Below are 7,117 nucleotides of genomic sequence, written 5' to 3'. Positions count from 1 at the left end.
ATTCAAAAATTCAGGAAAATTGATGTTTCTGAATTCAAATCAAAATATTGTAAGGTCTCTACCCACATTTGTTGTACAAATTCTTTATCATTCAATAGGGAAACATTAAGATACCAATTTCTTGATACCTTAATTGGTTTCTGAAACACACATTTCAAGGTGGTTGCACTATGATCAGAAACATAACAAACATCAATGTTACATTCTTGAATTTCATTATATAAAGTCGACAATATTAAAAAATAATCAAGCCTGAAAAAATTCTGATGCACATTTGAATAAAATGTATATTCTCTTTTAGTTGGATACATCAAACTAAATTCAATTCTTCCATATAAGTCTTAATTGCTTCCCTCACTAATGATTGTTTTTTCCATGCCGGTGTATTTTAAATATGCTAAGATTACATTTTGTTTCTTTGATTATTGTAACCCTTTTACATTTAAACTAATTGACTTCATCCATAAATTTTATTTTGGCCCACTTATCAATATTCACCCCAGAAGTTAAACCTACAATATATCTTTATCAAAAGTTCAAGAACAATTTTTAAAGTGGACATTACTGGGATCTATCAAATGTGAACTAAAGATCTGGATTCTCCATCATTAGCAGCATGTCCTAAAAAATGTTGAAATGGTATTGATGGACTTGAGATTAAAGTTTATTCATGAAAAAATTGTATTTAGAGTGTATTGGACTCCCCAAAGAATGTGTTTAAAAGAATGGACATCAGATTTTCTATATTGGAGATGCAAAAAAATTGAGTGACCATATGACATGATGTGTGAACTTCTGGTACCTTTTTGGAATAGTATTTTAATATACATAAATAGATTTTATGCAGAAACCCTTCAGTGTTAAAGTTGTTAATATGATGTTGAATTCACATCAGTAAGGTGAGATCTTGAGGTGGCTCCCTTGCTAATCTAATCCCTTGTATGTCTTATGCTTTTTAAAACTTTTTAATAACTTTTTGACATCTTTATTGTTTTATATATTTGGTGTATGCCACCCAGAGTCACTTCTTGTGAGTCGGGCAGCCATATAAATTTGATACATGAATAAATAAATAAAATTATATACCACAACTCTGTAATTTGACTGTCTGTGGGGAATTATGTTTGTACTGGGCAGGGGGGTGGCCAAAAGAATTATATTTAGAAATTGGAACTGCAGTATTATTCTAGACATTAAGGAGTGGCTCTTGGAAATGTGCAACTTATCCATTCTGGAAAAGGCAATATTTTCTACTACTCAAAGATTGAAGTGATATGTCTTTGGTATGGATGTTATGATATTTTACAATAATATGGTGGCATCACTAGGTATTTTTTTCTTTTATGTATTATTATAATACAGCATTACATAGTATTTTATGTAAATCAGTGACTATAAGTTATACAAAGTAGATTTTTGGTTTCAACCCTAACCCTAATCCATTTGGTATTGTAAATTTTGCTAAGGTTTTTCAGAGTTGCAGGGAATTTTTTTTCCTTTTTTCTCTCTTGTTTTAATTTAATTCTTATTTCTTGGATTGATAAGTTTAATTTTGTTACTGTTTCTGTTTTGATACTTTGTTTATTATACTAAAATAAAGAATAAAGTTTTAAAAATGTATATGTTGATAGGCATATAATGATTATTTAGTTAATAAAAAGAGCAAATCTTAAGTGAGCCAGCTGCTTAACTGTGGCCATCTGTCATGTCTTTGGTGTTTCTCTGTCAGGAACTGTGTCCATGTATGTATATACCATCTGTTCATAATTCTGTCCCTCATATAAATAGAAATTGCTTTTGTATCTTCATAACATTTAAACATCTGTTCAGCAATTCTTAAACTGCCATCAATACTGAATTCTCTGGGGCTGAGAAAGGATATTATAGTTATTTTGAAGTTTTACTTTTGCCATAATCCAGTTCAAGAATGGGAAGCCAAGCAGAGCAATGTTGTATCAACGAATCTCTGGTAATCTTAACTAATCCTACTTCCTGAAGTTCATGGATATATCATAGGTATTAGGACAGACATTTTCTGAGTATAATTGTACCATGAAAACATCCATGAAATCTTGAAATCTTTAAAACTGGGATTCTAGAATCTTTGAAGCTTTTGCACAGATGGACCTATGAAATAGACTGATTCTGTTCAGATGTTTGCAGAAGTTGTGAATGTGCCTGCTTGTCAGACATTCATAGTACTGCAGGCTACCAGCCTGACACAGAATACAGATCCTGACAAGTGATCCTTTTTGTCACATACCCCAGAGAGTCAGATATCCAAGCCCCTCATTCGCAGGATAAAAAGAGACTGGTGCTTTTAAAAATTGGACACAAAATTCTGGCAGAAATTGCTAGACTGACAAGGAATGGGGTTTAAAAACACTTTCCATGTGTTCCCAAGGCTCTGATTAAAGTTTGGGAATTTCCAAGAAGCTGGAACGGTCTAGATAATTGAAGCAGGGGGAATACCTGTTTCAAGAGTCCTCTATCTCTGTAGGAATAGGTAAAATATTCAGGCAGAAAACTGATAGTGCTAGGTCTGATTGCTGCTCCTTTGTGTTGTGCTAATTATCTTTTACAATTATCTCTATACAAGCTTGCAAACTCTGTGTGATTTCACCTATTACCCATTCTTTAAGTTGGGCATGAAGATATTCATTTTCTTTATAATATTGTAGTCTGTAATATCAAATTGCAACTTCTCCAAGAGAAAATGCACCATTTGCAATAGATTAGAGCCATAATATGTCTGCCAGGAGCATTACATTTTCTTTCGTAATTTTTTTAAGTTGCCAGTTATTTCATTGTGATCTGAGCAGCTTTATAATTTATCTTTATCAACATTGACTATTTACATCTTAATAGCAAAAGTTAAAAAGGGGTTTGACAGTTTACTTGTCTTTTTAAATAAGATTTAATTAATCTATCACCAAAGGAAGGAAGAGGTGCATCATCTAATCACATGCATCTACAATACATGGCCAGGAGACTGCACTATTGAAATTATTTTGGTTTTTTGCACTTTTTCCTTTCAATCTCCAGAAAAACAGCACAGATAGTTACAGCCTTATCTCACACACCAATGTTAGGGGGAGCATGTCAAGACTCAGAGGGCTTCACTGTTAGGAAATTTGGGACTCCCACCCTTCCACCACATAGGTTTAGCCATTCAACTACAGCAGTATGCTAAGGGATGGGTTTACTGAAATCAGGATATTGGGAATTTGACTATTCAGCCATTGGGGCTTAATAATATTTCAAATAAATACATGTTTGTTTCATACATCAGGTTTAGCCATTATGGGACTCAATATGGGATATTGTGCGAACCTGGCCTATGAGTTATTCCTATTATGTGAGTATTTCCACTGCTAACTCCTTAAGTTTTTGTTCTTATAACTAGATGGGGAAAGGATGTGGTAATAATTAATTTGGCCTTTTAAAAAAACTGGCACATCTCATGTACCAGGTAGGTAACTCTTTTTGACTTCATTATTTTATTTAGTTTTTAGGCCTCCAAGGACTGGAAGAAGGACAACTAGGAATATGGACTAAAATAACTTTTGGGGCACATATTTGGAGGTCAAGAAGGATCTTTCAAATCTATTTTATACCCCCCCCCCATAATAAAAATTGCATGGTTGAAAACAAATTCTAGTGGTGTAATGGAGGGGTGGCATAAAAATATTACAGTATATGAAATAACTTCTTACTAATTTCGATCAGGACATACACGCTCCTAAAGGCTTTTCTAATTCCATTTCCAGGAAAGATTGAAGAATTATATATGCAATTTTTACTAGCAGATAAGGACCCCAAGGTAACTCTTGCTGCTGAAAAGTTTGTTTTCGCAGCTTGTAAAATTTGTATATTGCTGACAGCAAAATAGTGCAGGTATAAGTGCTATGAAGTACAGGCGGGTGCAGTGGGAACACACTGAGTATGGGTGGGCTGGTGGGCACTACAGAGTACGGGCAGGTGGGTGCCGTGGGTGGGTACTACGGAGTATGAAATTCCCATACCACCTTGGGGCTCCTCAGGAGAAAAAGTGGCAGGAGTGACTTCCTGCCTGCTTCCCCACTGACTTTACTTGTGGGAAGCTGGCAGGGAAAGTCACAAATGGCAATCACGTGACTGTGAGATGCTGCAACTATCGAAATTGCAAGCCAGTTGCCAAGTGCCCAAATCACAATCTGATGACCATGGGGATGATGCAACAGCCTCAACTTCAAGGACCAGTCGTAAGTCCCCCTTGTTCAGTGCCATTGTAACTTTGAACAGTCACTAAACAAGTGGTCATAACCTGAGGGCTACCTGTACTTCAGTCTCCAAACACTTTATTATGGGTTTACAAAGCCAGGTCAAGCACACATGGACTTGTTCAGTAACATTCCACGGGCAAGACGCCAAAGCACAGGAAACAGGGTGTATTTATAATCAAGCAACATGGAAATACCAGATTATAAATGGGATTGGTTACAAATTTATAAAAAGACAAAATTTTAAAATAGACCTGAATTGCTATGCTGTATCTGCTAAATGTACAGTCGGGCAAAAAAGTATTTAGTCAGCCACCAATTGTGCAAGTTCTCCCACTTAAAAAGATGAGAGAGGCCTGTAATTTTCATCATAGGTATACCTCAACTATGAGAGACAAAATGGGGGAAAAAATCCAGAAAATCACATTGTCTGATTTTTAAAGAATTTATTTGCAAATCATGGTGGAAAATAAGTATTTGGTCACCTACAAACAAGCAAGATGTCTGGCTCTCACAGACCTGTAACTACTTCTTTAAGAGGCTCCTCTGTCCTCCACTCGTTACCTGTAGTAATGGCACCTGTTTGACCTTGTTATCAGTATAAAAGACACCTGTCCACAACCTCAAACAGTCACACTCCAAATTCCACTATGGCCAAGACCAAAGAGCTGTCGAAGGACACCAGAAACAAAATTGTAGACCTGCACCAGGCTGGGAAGACTGAATCTGCAATAGGCAAGCAGCTTGGTGTGAAGAAATCAACTGTGGGAGCAATAATTAGAAAATGGAAGACATACAAGACCACTGATAATCTCCCTTGATCTGGGGCTCCACGCAAGATCTTACCCTGTGGGGTCAAAATGATCACAAGAACGGTGAGCAAAAATCCCAGAACCACACGGGGGGACCTAGTGAATGACCTGCAGAGAGCTGGGACCAAAGTAACAAAGGCTACCATCAGTAACACACTATGCCGCCAGGGACTCAAATCCTGCAGTGCCAGATGTGTCCCCCTGCTTAAGCCAGTACATGTCTGGGCCTGTCTGAAGTTTGCTAGAGAGCATCTGGATGATCCAGAAGAGGATTGGGAGAATGTCATATGGTCAGATGAAACCAAAGTAGAATGTTTTGGTCTAAACTCAACTCGTGTTTGGAGGAGAGAGAATGCTGAGTTGCATCCAAAGAACACCATACCTACTGTGAAGCATGGGGGTGGAAACATCATGCTTTGGGGCTGTTTTTCTGCAAAGGGACCAGGACGACTGATCCATGTAAAGGAAAGAATGAATGGGGCCATGTCTCGTGAGATTTTGAGTGAACACCTCCTTCCATCAGCAAGGGCATTGAAGATGAAATGTGGCTGGGTCTTTCAGCATGACAATGATCCCAAACACACTGCCCAGGCAACAAAGGAGTGCCTTCGTAAGAAGCATTTCAAGGCCCTGGAGTGGCCTAGCCAGTCTCCAGATCTCAACCCCATGGAAAACCTTTGGAGGGAGTTGAAAGTCCGTGTTGCCCAGCGACAGCCCCAAAACATCACTGCTCTAGAGGAGATCTGCATGGAGGAATGGGCCAAAATACCAGCAACAGTGTGTGAAAACCTTGTGAAGACTTACAGAAAACGTTTGACCTCTGTCATTGCCAACAAAGGATATATAACAAAGTATTGAGATGAACTTTTGATATTGACCAAATACTTATTTTCCACCATGATTTGCAAATAAATTCTTTAAAAATCAGACAATGTGATTTTCTGAATTTTTTTCCCCATTTTGTCTCTCATAGTTGAGGTATACCTATGATGAAAATTACAGGCCTCTCTCATCTTTTTAAGTGGGAGAACTTGCACAATTGGTGGCTGACTAAATACTTTTTTGCCCCATTGTATCTGCTAAATGTTGAACCATAGCTTCAGGTAGCTCTAACTGCCCTGACCAATTTCCTTTTTAAGCCTAGCCACAAATAAAATATAGAAATTATTATGCTTCTACTGCTTGCTAAACATCTATGTTTGATACATCTCAGGATCTCTAAGCAGCAAATTCATGATACCTTGCAATGTATCTCAAGCTTATATATCTCCTTTATAGCTTTTCGCAGGTGATTCTTTTTAAAGTACTGTTTGTTATTTTAGTAGCACTGTATTTTTATTTTATCAACCATAAAAATGAATTTTTACATTCACTTTTCCCCCTTGTACTAATAAAGTTTATTTTTAAATTATAAGTTATTATCTTGATCTAATTAACGAAGGTAAGGCCTAATGTCAACAATCCTGAAAGCTATAAAAGCTAACAGGTGGGCTCTACAGAATTTATTTCATTTTTATCCTCTGTTTCCCTTTATTGTCAGTAAGTCACGAAGATTTTGGGGTCGTATCTCTCACTGTAGGGGTAGAGGGCAGGACACCAGGTAACTGTATCTCCCTGGAAGAAAGGTGGAGGCAGCTACAACAAGCCAGGAAAGGTTCTCATGGTTTCAAAACCGTTTTGTGCAAATGCTGAGATGCTTTCTTAGGAAGCAGCTACTGTACTACCAAAGTAGAAGGTGCTCCTGTCAGGGCCCAGCTTTGTTCCATAATTTACTATGCTATCCTTGTTCAGTGTGCTCCAGTCTCTATTCAGACCAATAAAACTCAGCACCAGAGCCCAATTCCAATATTTGTACCATGCATATAAGCCAGAATATGACACTTCAAAAGGTCACATGTATCCTTGGTTTGACTGTAGTTCCCCTTGAGCATCTTCTGGACAAGATAATTATGTGCATTTTGCACCTTGAATCCCCCAAGACAAAATCAGACCTACTGACTCTGGTAATACTGTGGAATTAAAGGTGGGAGAATAGCACCCACA

This window comes from Python bivittatus, unplaced genomic scaffold, assembly GCF_059951505.1.
Source record: "Python bivittatus isolate LINGU-HERP-01145 unplaced genomic scaffold, Pbiv_v1 ctg000850_np1212, whole genome shotgun sequence".
Classification (NCBI taxonomy): Eukaryota; Metazoa; Chordata; class Lepidosauria; order Squamata; family Pythonidae; genus Python; species Python bivittatus.
This window is presented reverse-complemented; position numbering follows the sequence as displayed.